A 16478-nucleotide genomic window follows, 5' to 3' on the forward strand; every position below is an offset into this window, starting at 1 on the left:
AAATCAGACAAGTTGACGTGTTATGTCTATGGGAGCTAATTTTTTTTTTTTAAACCATGCATTGACTTGACAACGTTTAAGCACCTTTATTTCAGCTGATTTTGCTCCATTTCCTCTCAAACTTAAGTATGTGGTAGCTCAGACAATAAGCTGCAGTAATCATGCATTTTATTTTTTCAAATCTCCTCATCAGGTTGATAATTTTGCAGCTAAAAACTGAAAATGAGAATGGAATGTGGACCAAACGATTCCTGAATCATCTTTCACATTATAAGCTTACGTTCCTCATATTTTCTCGTCAAGACGTACATGGCCGAGAGGATAAAGGCGACGTCACAAGAGACGTGAGGTTGCAAACGTACGGGTTCGAACCCCATAAGAGCACGAAACAAAATACTTATATCTTTTGCTTTTTTTCTTTTATGGAGTATTCACCTTCGTCCATGTGGAAATCACGTTTTCATGTAAACGTACACACACAGGCACACACACACACACACACACACACACACACAATATCCCTTTGTTTTGTGTTGGAGACCACATTGCTTTGACAGGCAACTTGGACTTGAAATTATAAATGTTAAAGTGAAGATGACTCTTAAAAGACCGCATGGCCATGTTTAATTTTTTTTTTTACAATATAAAGACCTATTGGTAAATATTCATTCACATATTCTTTCCAATCAACTTACTTGGACACGCCGACACCACACGAAATTTTCAATTAGTTGCATGACAGAAACAATTTCATCTGAATTATGTAGGACTGTATAAAGAATTGGACTTCACGAATATTTCTCAATATTACTTCAAGTCGCTACTTAACATTATTTTCGTTGTCGATCACTGAAAATGAGAATGGAATCTGGTTGAAACGATTCCCGATTCATCTTTGTAACTGTATATTGATCGAATCCACGCGGCCACTCGTGGGAAGTTGAATAGCGCTATCAGTCACTTGACGTATATAGCCAAAAAACTGAATATCAATGTAAATTTGTGTTGTGTATAGCATACATAGATAAATTTAAGTTTCGCACAAGATCTTCGGATCTTCCGTGTGGCAGAATCGCTTAGCACGCTGCGTGTTTATAATGCCCGACCGGAAGGAGAGAAGTTAATCGAGTCCCGCAGGACTTTTTCCTTTTATTTCTTTTTTTCTTTTTTTTTCTGCAGTTCAGCTTCACTCTTATGTCATGAACACAGCTACTTTATTTCCCTTGTTTTGTATTGGAGTTTGGAGGTTGGGTTTGCTTCATTAATTTTGTCACACGTAATCTTGTAAATTGCCCCTTGACACAGTACCGCGCTTGCCACCATTCGTTTTCTCTTTCCTTTTCTCTTCATTTGTTCTTGTTATACTGTAGCAGGATATTTAGGAACGTGTACGTTTACATAACTAACATGAATGGGAACTGAATTAATTAACTCTAGTCCAGGTGCATGGCGTCTCGCTTATCTCTTTGGAATTCCAGGTTGTTATTGTTTGACCAAATAACGGAGTTAAAGACAGGCAGGGAAGGAAGTGACTTGATATTGCTTCATAATGAGGAATTTCGGGCAACACCTTTCCAAGTGTAGTGATTATGACGGGGTTCTCTGTCGTTTATTTTCGTCATGGCTGTTTCACTAGTTAGCCATAGGTGATATATTTATGTTGCTGGCATCTGGGAGAATAGAACAGATCAGTACCAAACTTGAATAGCCCTATAAGCAATGTGGTAAGCGTTCAATTTTTTGCATTATCTTTCTTCTTTAAAGTCAATCACTACTGATCGAAATACACTATATGTGACCGTGCACCTCAAAACGAACAAAAAGTCGCACACACTGATTTTGTGTGAGGACTGAAAATAAGTGAAATGGGTCAACCTAGCCGAGCTTGACTTTTTCATATTTTCTGAAAGAGCGGGTCTTTTTTTACATTATGCTAAAATGTGGTATCATAAAACGGGCAGGAAAGTGTGTTTTTTTAGCAGTTTATCTCGAACATTTTTGGTAGAATAGTGTGATTAGGTGCGTCTTTAGAATCCCTTTTTCATTTCTGAAAAACCTTGTCCTCACTCTTCACTTTCAACTCTAATAACTTTTGAAAGGATAGTGCTACTGCTTTGAAAGTTGGTATTTATTATGGACAGAATATGTTAATGAGGCATGCTTAATTTCAGTTTAATCTGATAATCCCTTCATTGCTGTTACTCTGGGGGTTTACTTCCTGTTTTTTGTCCTATTCATCGCACAGCCAGCACGGTTTGGTAAAGATTAAGCGCTTGAATAGACACTGTACTTTAGAGCCTCTTTTCTCAGTTCACACCTTTCCTGAGTTTGTGCTTTCTTTCCAATATTTAGATAGGTTAGGAGAGTCCATTTGATTTGAGTTATACATCATTTTAAAGCTTAAAGACTGCTCTTTTAGAATATGGTCTTAACTAAAAATTCATGTCTGGCGACTTTTTGTTTGTTTTGAGGTGCAGTGTCACATATGATATGATACGTTCCACTGGTAGTTTAGGAAAAGGGAGTTAATGCACGATGCAATGATAAATGTGCTACCATTGATTTTAGAGACGTCATTGTGGTGTGGCACTGGTGATGGTAAGGGAACCATAGATTGCTTTTAAAGTAATGAGACAATCATTGGACCTTTGCATCAAGACCGTATTCCCATCTAGAATATAATGCATGTTCGTGCGGCGTTTTTTTTAATCCTGACGTGGACATTTTCTTTTTCTTGTTTTTAATTTAAGAATGTTATCTAAATTTGTTTCTTTCCCCTAACATTTTTTGTTGTTGAATATAAAGTTGGACGTTCCGTGACCGACTAGAAGAGCAGCGATTTAGTTACAGTTTCAATGCATCTTGTTTACCATCTTTTCTGACATTAAATTGATGGTTTTTATATTTGACATTGTCTGTCTATTTGCCTGTTTATGCTCATAAAACACTGCTATAACAACTAATACATTTGCTTCACTTGTCACACGCAATGATATGGATTGCAGTTGTGCATGCAGTTTTCCTTTTGCCACCTCTCGTTTTTCTCTCCCCTTTTCCCTCACTTTGGTTTTGTTATACTGCAGATGGGAATGATTACAATAACATAACCCAACTTGAAGTAGGAATGAGAACTGAATAAATTAACTCTAGGCCAGGTGTATATAGCGTCTCGCTCATCTCTTTGAAATTTCAGGTTGTCATTGTTCGACCAACGGAGTTGAAGACAGGCTTTATGTTGCTATAGAGGTATCTCGCGCCACATGAATGGAATGCATACGCTGTTTAGTATTAGTAGTAAACTTTTTCATGCCCATCCCTGCCAATAAAAGTGTATTTGACGGGGTTCTGTGTCATTCTGCCTACGAGAAAGCAAAGTTTTATTTTCGCCATGGCTGTTTCTCTATGCGTAGCTGTGGGTGATGGGTGTTGTTGGCATCTGGGCAGTAAAGAACCGAGTATCATGCTATAATACCCCCCCCCCCCCACTTTAGGTTCTAGGCGTTCAATACGGTGATATATCTTTCTTCTTTATTATATCAATCACTGCTGATGGAATTACAGAATTATGTTATGACACGTTTCACTCAAAGCTTAATAAACAAAGTTTATGCACGATACAAGTAATGGTGCATGAGTCCTATAGGCCATTGATTTTAGATGAGAAATTATGATATGCCTATAGTAGGGGTGTCATTGATTAGGAATTAATGACACGATTAAGCACTCCTTCCACTTTTAACTGTCCCCTTTGAATGTGTGTCGATCACGTGAGATCGTCATAAATTATCATTCACGTATAAGCTTACGTTCAAAGTGTACTCTTAGTTGGAGGAGACCTATAGTTACATGGTTAAAGGTGATGTCTCTTTCGCTAGAGCCGTACGTTTGGCCCGTTTTTCTTTTGCCCTTTTCTCTTTAATTGAGGTATCACTTTCGTCCAGGATAAATCACATTCTCATGTAAACAGACTCACTTGCTCTATATCCCTTGTTTTGTATCGGAGGCTTCATTGGTTTTACTGCTGGTAAATCTCACAGGCTTGTATATAGCTGTAAGAGCTCTCTGAACTGATCATTGTGATAGCAAGATTAGAGGGAGTCATATTGGTTATGTAAATAATGGTCAAAGGTCATGTTTTAAAAGGCCACTGTTAAAGCCAGGATGGTTATAAACACTTAATTGTCATGTTTTATTTGTACGTGCCGAGGATCACTTGGACCCCGTTTACAGTGCGAGGCTCGGCCGCGTTCGGTGTAAACGCGCAAAAGGCCAAATGCGGGGCCAAAATTAGCCTCGCATTAGGCCACGCTCTGGAGGTGGTCTCGGCCGCGGCCGAGCCGCGGTCGCGCCCGGCCTTTTTCTCAGTGTAAACGCAAACTGGGCTAAATGCGCGGCCAATTTTAGTCTGGCTTCCAAACCCTCGCCTGTACTATTTCGCTATTCAGGATATTAACCACTTCAACGTCGAAAACTAGTATAGTTTAAGGTGGTTTTGTCCTGCAAAGTATTTTCTCCTTCGGCAAAGGCCTTTGCCCGAACGGCGACTTCTTCGCCACGGAATTCAGTTGGCAAAGGATCTGAAAACCAGACAATACCTAATTGCGTTTGTTTAAAAGGGTAGAGCGCCACTACAACAAAATATTGAAAGGTTTGAATCAAAAGCGCGGCCGAGCCCGGCAGTGTAAACGGACTAAATTGCGGGGCTCGGCCTCGCAATTGAGGTTGTCCTTGGCCGCAGCTCGGCCGCGGCTCGGCCCAGCCCCGCACCGTAAACGGGGTCTAAGTTTATGCACTGTAAGTACTCAAAAAGTCCGTAAATCGACTTAGTTGCAGACGCACAGAATTTCCACTTAGTTTGTGTGACAGAAAAACAAATGTGATCTGAATAATGTAGGCCCAAAAAAGTTCAACTAAGTATCTCATGACTTCAAGGTGCTATATTACATTATTTTCTTTGTCGATCACGGATGACCGACATCTGATGACCCCAAGCGTATCACCTAACTCGTCTTCAGTGTGACGAGTTTCATATCTCGTTTTTATTCTTCTCTCTTTCTGCCACATTTTGTGTCGTCAATATCTCAACAATGACATTACGGAATAACATGACATTTTCAGTCAACATGTCTCATAACAATATCTAGCCACAATAAGGTTTTCATGACAGTAACATATCTATGACGTCATCTAGGCGCCATTTTGTGATTTTCGGACCTTGTCACATGATCGATCATAACTTCATAACTAGATATCATTTCTGTATCATTTTCGTTGGACATAAAGTTCAGGTCACGCTCTATCTTACATTTTAACGCTAGTTACCCAGGTCATCATTACGCGCGCGTTTGCGCGCGTCAAAATTTTAAAAGGCTCAAAACGACTTCCCAATGGGAAATCTCGAAGTTTCAGACAATTTTAAGCATTTCAAACATTTTCTCGCGTGCGCGTCCGTCCGCGCAATTTCGCGCGCAGAGGGCGTAACTAACATGAAAATGCAATTTTTTTGACTGATTTGGATTTCTGATACTTTGAGTAACAATAATCATTGATTTCCGATCGATTTTGACCTATAACAAAGGAAAGCACTGCCGTCAAAGTTGAAATTCCGCGCGCGCGTCTTTCTGCAAATATAGTGAAAAAACATGTCTTTGTTTATGTCGCCATAGCTCTTTAAATCGTCCTTTGACCCTATATTTCTATTGCATATTACAAAAGCATATGAATTGGAAATAACGTTTCAAGTACCGATTTTACCAGGAAAACTCATGACGTCATCATATCATCATCTGAAATCAAAAAAGTGGAATTAATTTTTTTGAGGTACTGTTTCTGACATTCATTTACTCGTATCTCTATTGTTTAAGCTTAATATTACCCCAAATTCAGATATGTTGTACTTTGAACATTTACCTTTCAAGTCCATGTCATGGTTTTGAAATTTGATGACGTCATCATACTTTAAATTGTGATTAAAAGTAAAGACACAAAATCGGACAAGTTTACGTGTTATGTCTATGGGAGGTGATTTTTTTTAAACCATGCATTGACTTTACAACGTTTAAGCACCTTTATCTCAGCTGATTTTGCTCCATTTCCTCTGAAACTTAAGTATGTTGTAGCTCAGACAATAAGCTGCAGTCATCATTTATTTTATATTTTCAAATCTCATTAGGTCGACAATTTTGTAGTTAAAAACTGAAAATGAGAATGGAATCTGTACGGAACGATTCCTGATTGTTCTTTGCAACTGGATATTGGTCGAATCCACGCAGCCACTTGTGGGAAGTTGAATAGCGCCATCACAAGTTAACGTTGTCACAACAGCATAATTATACATTTAAGTTTCTCATTCGATCTTCAGGACAGCCGTATGGCGTAATCGCTTAGCGCGCTGGGTGTTCATAACGCCATACCGGAAGGAGAGAAGTTCGACTCCCGCAGGACTTTTCTCTTTCTTTCTTTTTCTTTTTTTTTTTTCGGCAGTTCAGCTTTACTCCGATGTCATTTATCGTATCATTTTATCAAGTATACGTAACCCGTGAACACGGCTGCTCTATTTCCCTTGTTTTGTATTGGAGTTTGGAGATTGGGTTTGCTTCATTAATTTTGTCACACTTAATGTTGTAAATTGCCCCGTTACAGTGTCCCGCTTGCCACCTTTCGTTTGCTCTTTACTTTTCTCTTCATTGGTTCTTGTTATATTGTAACAGGATAGGTAGGAACATGTACGTTTAGATAACTGGCAGGAATGGAAGCTGAATTGATTAACTCTAGTCCAGGTGTATGGCGTCTCGCTCATCTCTTTGAAATTCCAGGTTGTTATTGTTTGACCCAATAACGGAGTTGTAGACAGGTTTTATGTTGCTATAGAGGTATCTTGTGCCACATGAATGGAAGGCATCACTGTTTAGTAGTAATGAACTTTTTCATGTTGTAAATGATATAAAGATATGAATTTCACATCCAATCATCGGGACAGCCGTGTGGCTTCATAGTCGCTTAGCGCGCTGCATGGTCATTATGCACTACCTTAGGACGAGATGTTCGGGACCCGCAGGACGCTATTATTTTTTTTCTCTCTCTCTTTCTTTGTTTTTCTTTTGGCAGTTCAGCTTCTTTCCGATGTCATTACCCCACGACACACAGACACTCAAGTTCCCTTTTTTGGTCGGAAGCTGGAGGTTGGATTTGCTTCATTTATCATACGTAATGTTGTAAATTGCCCTTGGTGTACAGTGCCCCGCTTGCCACCTTTCGTTTTCTCTTTCCTTTTCTCTACGTTTGTTCCTGTTACTGCAAAAGACAGGTCGGAAAATAATTTACATAAGACACAACCGGAGCAGGAATGGCAACTGAATAAATTAACTCTAGGCCAGGTGTATGGCGTCTCGCTCGTCTCTTTGAAATTCCAGGTTGTTATTATTTGACCCAATAACGGAATTGTAGACAGGTTTTATGTTGCTATAGAGGTATCTTGTGCTACATGAGTAGAAGGCATCACTGTTTAGTGGTAGTAATGAACTTTTTCATGTCCCTCCTTGTCAATTATAGTGTGTTCAAAGGGGTTGAGTGTCTATCTGCCAAAGAAAAGGAAAACCTTATTTTCGTCATGGCTATTTCTCTATACGTGACCGTAGGTGATGAGTGTTGTTGGTATCTGAGCAGTGAATAACACAGCATCAGGCTAAAATCCCCCTTAGTTTATACGCGCTAAGCGTTCAATTTGATATATCTTTATTTATGTAGTCAATCACTGCTAATGGAGTTACAGAATTATGTTATGACATCTTTCACTGAAAGTTTGTAAAGCAAAGTTTATGGACAAGGCAAGCAATTGTACATGAATAATACCAATGATTTCAGAGGGAAATTATGGTATACCTAAATGTAAGGGTATCATTGCTTTGGAATTGCTGAGACAATATCTTGGTACGAGGGCTTCCACCTCTAATAACTGATCCCTTTGAAGATGTGTCGGTCACGGGTGATCGTCATGATTCATCTTTCACGTAGAAGCTTCCGTTCCACACTCTTAGTTCGAGAAGACTTACCATCATACTTCAAATTGTGATTAAAGGTAAAGACTCAAAATCAGACAAGTTGACGTGTTATGTCTATGGGAGGTGATTTTTTTTAAACCATGCATTGACTTGACAACGTTTAAGCACCTTTATTTCAGCTGATTTTGCTCCATTTCCTCTAAAACTTAAGTATGTGGTAGCTCAGACAATAAGCTGCAGTAATCATGCATTTTATTTTTTCAAATCTCCTCATCAGGTTGATAATTTTGCAGCTAAAAACTGAAAATGAGAATGGAATGTGGACCAAACGATTCCTGAATCATCTTTCACATATAAGCTTACGTTCCTCATATTTTCTCGTCAAGACGTACATGGCCGAGAGGATAAAGGCGACGTCACAAGAGACGTGAGGTTGCACACGCACGGGTTCGAACCCCATAAGAGCACAAAACAAAATACTTACATCTTTTGCTTTTTTTCTTTTATGGAGTATTCACCTTCGTCCATGTAGAAATCACGTTTTCATGTAAACGTACACACACACACACAGGCACACGCACACACACACACACAATATTCCTTTGTTTTGTGTTGGAGACCACATTGCTTTGACTGGCAATTTGGACTTGAAATTACGAAATGTTAAAGTGAAGATGACTCTTAAAAGACCGCATGGCCATGTTTGATTTTCTTTTACAATATAAAGACCTAAGTATTGGTTAATATTCATTCACATATCCTTTCCAATCAACTTACTTGGACACGCCGACACCACACGAAATTTTCAATTGGTTGCATGACAGAAACAATTTCATCTGAATTATGTAGGACTGTATAAAGAATTGGACTTCACGAATATTTCTCAATATTACTTCAAGTCGCTACTTAACATTATTTTCGTTGTCGATCACTGAAAATGAGAATGGAATCTGGTTGAAACGATTCCCGATTCATCTTTGTAACTGTATATTGATCGAATCCACGCGGCCACTCGTGGGAAGTTGAATAGCGCTATCAGTCACTTGACGTATATAGCCAAAAAACTGAATATCAATGTAAATTTGTGTTGTGTATAGCATACATAGATAAATTTAAGTTTCGCACAAGATCTTCGGATCTTCCGTGTGGCAGAATCGCTTAGCACGCTGCGTGTTTATAATGCCCGACCGGAAGGAGAGAAGTTAATCGAGTCCCGCAGGACTTTTTCCTTTTATTTCTTTTTTTCTTTTTTTTTCTGCAGTTCAGCTTCACTCTTATGTCATGAACACAGCTACTTTATTTCCCTTGTTTTGTGTTGGAGTTTGGAGGTTGGGTTTGCTTCATTAATTTTGTCACACGTAATCTTGTAAATTGCCCCTTGACACAGTACCCCGCTTGCCACCATTCGTTTTCTCTTTCCTTTTCTCTTCATTTGTTCTTGTTATACTGTAGCAGGATATTTAGGAACGTGTACGTTTACATAACTAACATGAATGGGAACTGAATTAATTAACTCTAGTCCAGGTGCATGGCGTCTCGCTTATCTCTTTGGAATTCCAGGTTGTTATTGTTTGACCAAATAACGGAGTTAAAGACAGGCAGGGAAGGAAGTGACTTGATATTGCTTCATAATGAGGAATTTCGGGCAACACCTTTCCAAGTGTAGTGATTATGACGGGGTTCTCTGTCGTTTATTTTCGTCATGGCTGTTTCACTAGTTTAGCCATAGGTGATATATTTATGTTGTTGGCATCTGGGAGAATAGAACAGATCAGTACCAAACTTGAATAGCCCTATAAGCAATGTGGTAAGCGTTCAATTTTTTGCATTATCTTTCTTCTTTAAAGTCAATCACTACTGATCGAAATACACTATATGACACGTTCCACTGGTAGTTTAGGAAAAGGGAGTTAATGCACGATGCAATGATAAATGTGCTACCATTGATTTTAGAGACGTCATTGTGGTGTGGCACTGGTGATGGTAAGGGAACCATAGATTGCTTTTAAAGTAATGAGACAATCATTGGACCTTTGCATCAAGACCGTATTCCCATCTAGAATATAATGCATGTTCGTGCGGCGTTTTTTTTAATCCTGACGTGGACATTTTCTTTTTCTTGTTTTTAATTTAAGAATGTTATCTAAATTTGTTTCTTTCCCCTAACATTTTTTGTTGTTGAATATAAAGTTGGACGTTCCGTGACCGACTAGAAGAGCAGCGATTTAGTTACAGTTTCAATGCATCTTGTTTACCATCTTTTCTGACATTAAATTGATGGTTTTTATATTTGACATTGTCTGTCTATTTGCCTGTTTATGCTCATAAAACACTGCTATAACAACTAATACATTTGCTTCACTTGTCACACGCAATGATATGGATTGCAGTTGTGCATGCAGTTTTCCTTTTGCCACCTCTCGTTTTTCTCTCCCCTTTTCCCTCACTTTGGTTTTGTTATACTGCAGATGGGAATGATTACAATAACATAACCCAACTTGAAGCAGGAATGAGAACTGAATAAATTAACTCTAGGCTAGGTGTATATAGCGTCTCGCTCATCTCTTTGAAATTTCAGGTTGTCATTGTTCGACCAACGGAGTTGAAGACATGCTTTATGTTGCTATAGAGGTATCTCGCGCCACATGAATGGAATGCATACGCTGTTTAGTATTAGTAATGAATTTTTTCATGTCCATCCCTGCCAATAAAAGTGAAGTGTGTTTGACGGGGTTCTGTGTCATTCTGCCTATGAGAAAGCAAAGTTTTATTTTCGCCATGGCTGTTTCTCTATGCGTGGCCGTGGGTGATGGGTGTTGTTGGCATCTGGGCAGTAAAGAACCGAGTATCATTCTATAATACCCCCCCCCCGTTAGGTTCTAAGCGTTCAATACGGTAATATATCTCTCTTCTTTATTATATCAATCACTGCTGATGGAATTACAGAATTATGTTATGACACGTTTCACTCAAAGCTTAAAAAACAAAGTTTATGCACGATACAAGTAATGGTGCATGAGTCCTATAGGCCATTGATTTTAGATGAGAAATTATGATATGCCTATAGTAGGGATGTCATTGATTAGGAATTAATGACACGATTAAGCACTCCTTCCACTTCTAACTGTCCCCTTTGAATGTGTGTCGATCACGTGAGATCGTCATAAATTATCATTCACGTATAAGCTCACGTTCAAAGTGTACTCTTAGTTTGAGGAGACCTATAGTTACATGGTTAAAGGCGATGTCTCTTTCGCTGGAGCCGTACGTTTGGCCCGTTTTTCTTTTGACCTTTTTCCTTTAATTGAGGTATCACTTTCGTCCAGGATAAATCACATTCTCATGTAAACAGACTCACTTGCTCTATATCCCTTGTTTTGTATCGGAGGCTTCATTGGTTTTACTGCTGGCAAATCTCACAGGCTTGTATATGAGTGAGAATTTTGAACGATGTACAATTGCCAATTTTCGCACCGTATGACATTCTTTCCCTTAGAACACGCCAGGATGATCTAAGAAACCAGATTTTTTCATGTCATCTCAAAGATTGGTAAATTTCCTTTCAGGAAATATATGGTTTGGTTGACTTTTGCCAGATATTTTTCATTTGACAAGGACTTAAAGCGTAAAAATACGGTAAAAACGCTATTTTCACATTAATTTTTGCCTTTCAAACTAATGATGTGCATTTTTTATGGTACGTGGCATCTAATATCTGACCATGTTCTGGATCTGACATATCATGGGTATGTACCACAAAATTTTGAGAACTTTATGAGCACGTATAAAATTACAGAGAACAATTGAAATATCAAAGTCCTAAACAGACGAACGTCCGTGATGCTTTTATTTCTATCGCTGCTGCAAATTCTACTTTGTTGTCCCAATTGTAACGAATACGAAAATTTGGTGTTCCACCTAATGAACATATCCTGCAAAAATTGTACGTCTGCTGGCTGTATATGGGACGTAATATTCTTTTATCCAAAATTATACTCAGTTTTCGTCACGGACGTGCTTCCGCTATTTTCTAATAAAGATCGTAGCCCATTAAACGTTATTGGCGATATTGTTCTGAGTCGTAATCAACTAAGATCTAGCCACACGATAATATGTTTGTTTTGAGTTTCTGTCCATCCTTTGTCAAGTAGGAACCGAAATTATATTTTTAGACGAACCTCCGAGGAAAAAAGAACGTCCGTGATGATTAAAACGTTTTCGAGTGGGACACCATCTTGCTTTGATGGCGAAGGTGCATTTTACCTTTGGCTCTCTAGCCGAGGAGCTGCATGTCATTTTTGGAGCGGACTGAGGTTCGTCCGCAGTTTTTGGACCATGCAATTCACCGAAAACCAAGCAAATAATTAATATTTTCTCTGAAAATTCACCTCCTGATCCCCCTCTGAGCAATACATATGTTGTAAGGATGTCAAATTTCTTCTAATTTGCATTGACAATACCTTTTTCAAATTTTTGAAAGAGTTAGGAAGGCTAGGTACTCTCTGCCGATTAGTTATTCGTCCTGGAACATGACCCTTGTAGTAGAACGAACGTCCGTGACAATTCCAGCGAACGTCCGTGACGTATGCAATCCTTCCGATAGGGATATCTTGTCCCGAAAGTGTCCTGTATTCTTTAAAACTTTTGGCTCCAATAGCGACAAATAAAGTTTTACAAAGTAAACAATGAGTTTAGAGCAGTATTTTCAGAATTTTTAAGACGTTATGTGATCATGATGAACAAACAGTTGAAAATTTACTCACAATTTTACGCTTGTTTTCCCTCCAATTATACAAAAACAGCTTAACACTGAAAACAAAGTTATAGGAAAATGGAATATTGCGTAATCTGTAAATTCTGTGCATTTAAATTTCTTTCTAATGAGGTTCTGGAGACATTTTGTACTGTTACAGGTCCTGAAAGTTTCGCTCACGGACGTTCTGTCCGAGAAAGGAAAATTCTGATAATTACAAATATATCACTGCACATAAAGTTAATGTTAGTTGAAAATATTACCAAATCACCGAGCCGCTCATACCCGAAAGTGAATAACGTTCATCACTCAATCTACCTGTAATAACAAACGGAAAACGTTTTGGTCACGGATGTTCGTTGGTAGAATAAGTCAATGGATTACATAGAAGGAGAAAGAGGATCAGTGCCACTTTTTAGTGACAGGTGCTCCAAGTGTTTATCTTTTGAGTATAGTAGCTGCCGTCTCAAAGAGAACACATCTAGTTTTGGTCTCCATAACGGACGTTCGCTGTAATTGTCATGATATTAAATGCCTTAATTCATTCTTATTTTTCTCTTCATGACGATTCTTCTCTCATTCCCTCAATAGCCTGGACATGCTGCGACCAAACAGAAAACAAAAACAAAACAAAACAAATCAAAACAAATCCGAAAAGTGCTACGCAATCACATGCAGGATAATGACGGAAGAAGTCTGTAATGGGCATGTGTTGAATGAGAAATGGAAAAATTTCAAAAGGACGTGGAGGCAGTTGAATGAAAATGACTGAGAAACAGAGAAGGGATCGAGCTCCACCACACAGAGAAAAGAATTGCCAGTGTACTGCCGTTATACCAAATTCCTCTGGAGAAGTTTTTGTTTGTTTGTTTATGTTTTTTATTCATCGAAATGCCGTAACAAGCGAACAAAAATAATGCAGTATACAATTATTGTCTGATCATCACGTGGTGTTGTTTTATACTCATCACTGAAAAGCAATGTTCATTTGTAATTCTTTCCAAGATTTTTTTTTTCATTTTACATTGAAGAGACAGAGAAATCGTCAATTTGTTTCTGCTTTTGTGCTTACTTTGAAAACACATGTTAAAAAAGTAATGATTAAGAATAGGTTTAAGGTTGCACTTTGATACGTTCGCTCTTCCAAAGATTCGTTACTCCGATGTCCAAAGGTTTGTTATTCCGAAAATGAAAAAAAAAAATGTTTGTAGTTATTTCAGGAGGTTTTTTATTAAAAATGTTCTTATTCCGAAAGTTAGTCCGAAAAATAGATATTAAGAATAATTATTGTTAGGTCCGTTCTTCTAAAAGTGGAATGGGCCTGATATTCGTTTAGGTGAAAACGGTTATTATGAGGTTTTTGAATTTGGAGGATGTTAGTTGTTAATTTGTTTCTCCACATTTGGATAAGCGAACCTGATTTTTCATGTTCCAATTAATAAACCTTTCGATTAACCTTCGGAGACTCCTATCATTTACCGAATAAAAGAGCTTCATAAAGATACGAACTCTATCAATTTTTGTATTGACAAACTGTATGAATAACGAGCCTCCGAAGTGACGCGCTACAAAATATATGTTATAACAAACCATATTGTATAATATCGAAGTCACAAACATCCATCCAAGTTATATGGACTTATTGTGTCTTGTTATGACGAAACTTCGCAGTATGGAATCTATTATCATTTCTGACTAATATAATAACACAAATTCTCCTCGGTAACAGTGTGTAGCACAAGGAGCAAACGCAAAGGGATTTCTTCCTAACGTATTTGTTTGCCCTCCCCAGCTAAACTTCGCATTTCTATAACGGAGCACATTTCTGTTGTTTTTTTATGTTAATTCTTTGTCATAATTTTAGCCGTGACCATGTTCGTTATAAGCAAATTTTGCATTGTAGACTTTATATAAGTTTAGGACCTGAATCTTTACTTCATGATAACGAAATTTCCATAAATATATTCGTTCTCAAGGATGGACTACGTCACTGAGATTACACGTACGTTTGTACGTTCATTTACGAGAGATGGAAAAATTGTTTTCTTTGATTCCTCAGTATGAGAAGATAAACAAGCTTATATGTAATTGAGAATTGGTAATATCTATTCAGGATTTTGCAGAGGAGTTTGTTCTCGACATGGAATTGCTGTTTGTTGTGAGTAGAATGCGTTTCCAACTCAAGAGAGCTGCATTGTTCAATATCTTGTTTGTTCCGAACGTCCGTGAGCTACATGCGAACCTCCGTGATGAAAACTATGCTATGTTTGTTGGGTTATAGAGACTGCCTAGATCAGATACATCTTAAAAAGGTATGTTATTATTTGGGAGTAAGGATTAAAGTATGGGATAGTGAAATAAGAGGTCAAAATATTGAGTTTCTGTAAAATGCGCGTAAAGTGGAGAAAGTGTTTAGCAGAAGAGCAATATTTCAACAGAAATGACGAATTTAGTTAAATCATCAGTTGTCTACCATTACGTACAGGTTAAGAGTACAAGCTTGATATTCTGCAAGCACGAACACAAGTCCCTTAAAATATTTCGTTAGGATTTTGAACTGAATCATATCTTTGCAAACTATGTTAAATGATATTTAAATGTACGTGCAGTACTATTTCTCACGGACGTTCGCTGCTCTGGACATGGTAAACTTCAGCGGTGAATAAAAACTTGTTCCTCTGGGAAAATCCTAGTATAATTGGGTTCATATTAAAGCTTGAGTTATACTCTTTCAGGTAAGATGAATGATTTGGAGAATTTCCTACTTTTTAAATTTTGCCTTGTTTTGGCTCAATTGTACATCGTTCAAAATTCTGACCCATATAGCTGTAACAGCTCTCTGAACTGATCATTATGATAGCAAGATTAGAGGGAGTCATATTGGTTATGTAAATAATGGTCAAAGGTCATGTTTTAAAAGGCCACTGTTAAAGCCAGGATGGTTATAAACACTTAATTGTCATGTTTTATTTGTACGTGCCGAGGATCACTTGGACCCCGATTACAGTGCGAGGCTCGGCCGCGGCTCGGCCGTGCCGAGCCCACCTTCATTTCGGTGTAAACGCGCAAAAGGCCAAATGCGGGGCCAAAATTGGCCTCGCATTAGGCCACGCTCTGGAGGTGGTCTCGGCCGCGGCCGAGCCGCGGTCGCGCCCGGCCTTTTTCTCAATGTAAACGCAAACTGGGCTAAATGTGCGGCCAATTTTAGTCTGGCTTCCAAACCCTAGCCTGTACTATTTCGCTATTCAGGATATTAACCACTTCAACGTCGAAAACTAGTATAATTTAAGGTGGTTTTGTCCTGCAAAGGATTTTCTCCTTCGGCAAAGGCCTTTGCCCGAACGGCGACTTCGTCGCCACGGAATTCAGTTGGCAAAGGATATGAAGACCAGACAATACCAAATTGCGTTTGTTTACAAGTACAGCGCCACTACGACAAAATATTGAAAGGTTTGAATCAAAAGCGCGGCCGAGCCCGGCAGTGTAAACGGACTAAATTGCGGGGCTCGGCCTCGCAATTGAGGTTGGCCGCGGCCGCGGCTCGGCCCAGCCCCGCACCGTAAACGGGGTCTAAGTTTATGCACTGTACGTACTCAAAAAGTCCGTAAATCGACTTAGTCGCACACGCACAGAATTTCCACTTAGTTTGTGTGACAGAAAAACAAATGTGATCTAAATAATGTAGGCCCAAAAAAGTTCAACTAAGTATCTCATTATAACTTCAG

This window comes from Diadema antillarum, unplaced genomic scaffold (assembly GCF_040938485.1).
Source record: "Diadema antillarum isolate AM-2024a unplaced genomic scaffold, OU_Dant_1.0 seq00000096_RagTag, whole genome shotgun sequence".
In the NCBI taxonomy this organism is placed as follows: Eukaryota; Metazoa; Echinodermata; class Echinoidea; order Diadematoida; family Diadematidae; genus Diadema; species Diadema antillarum.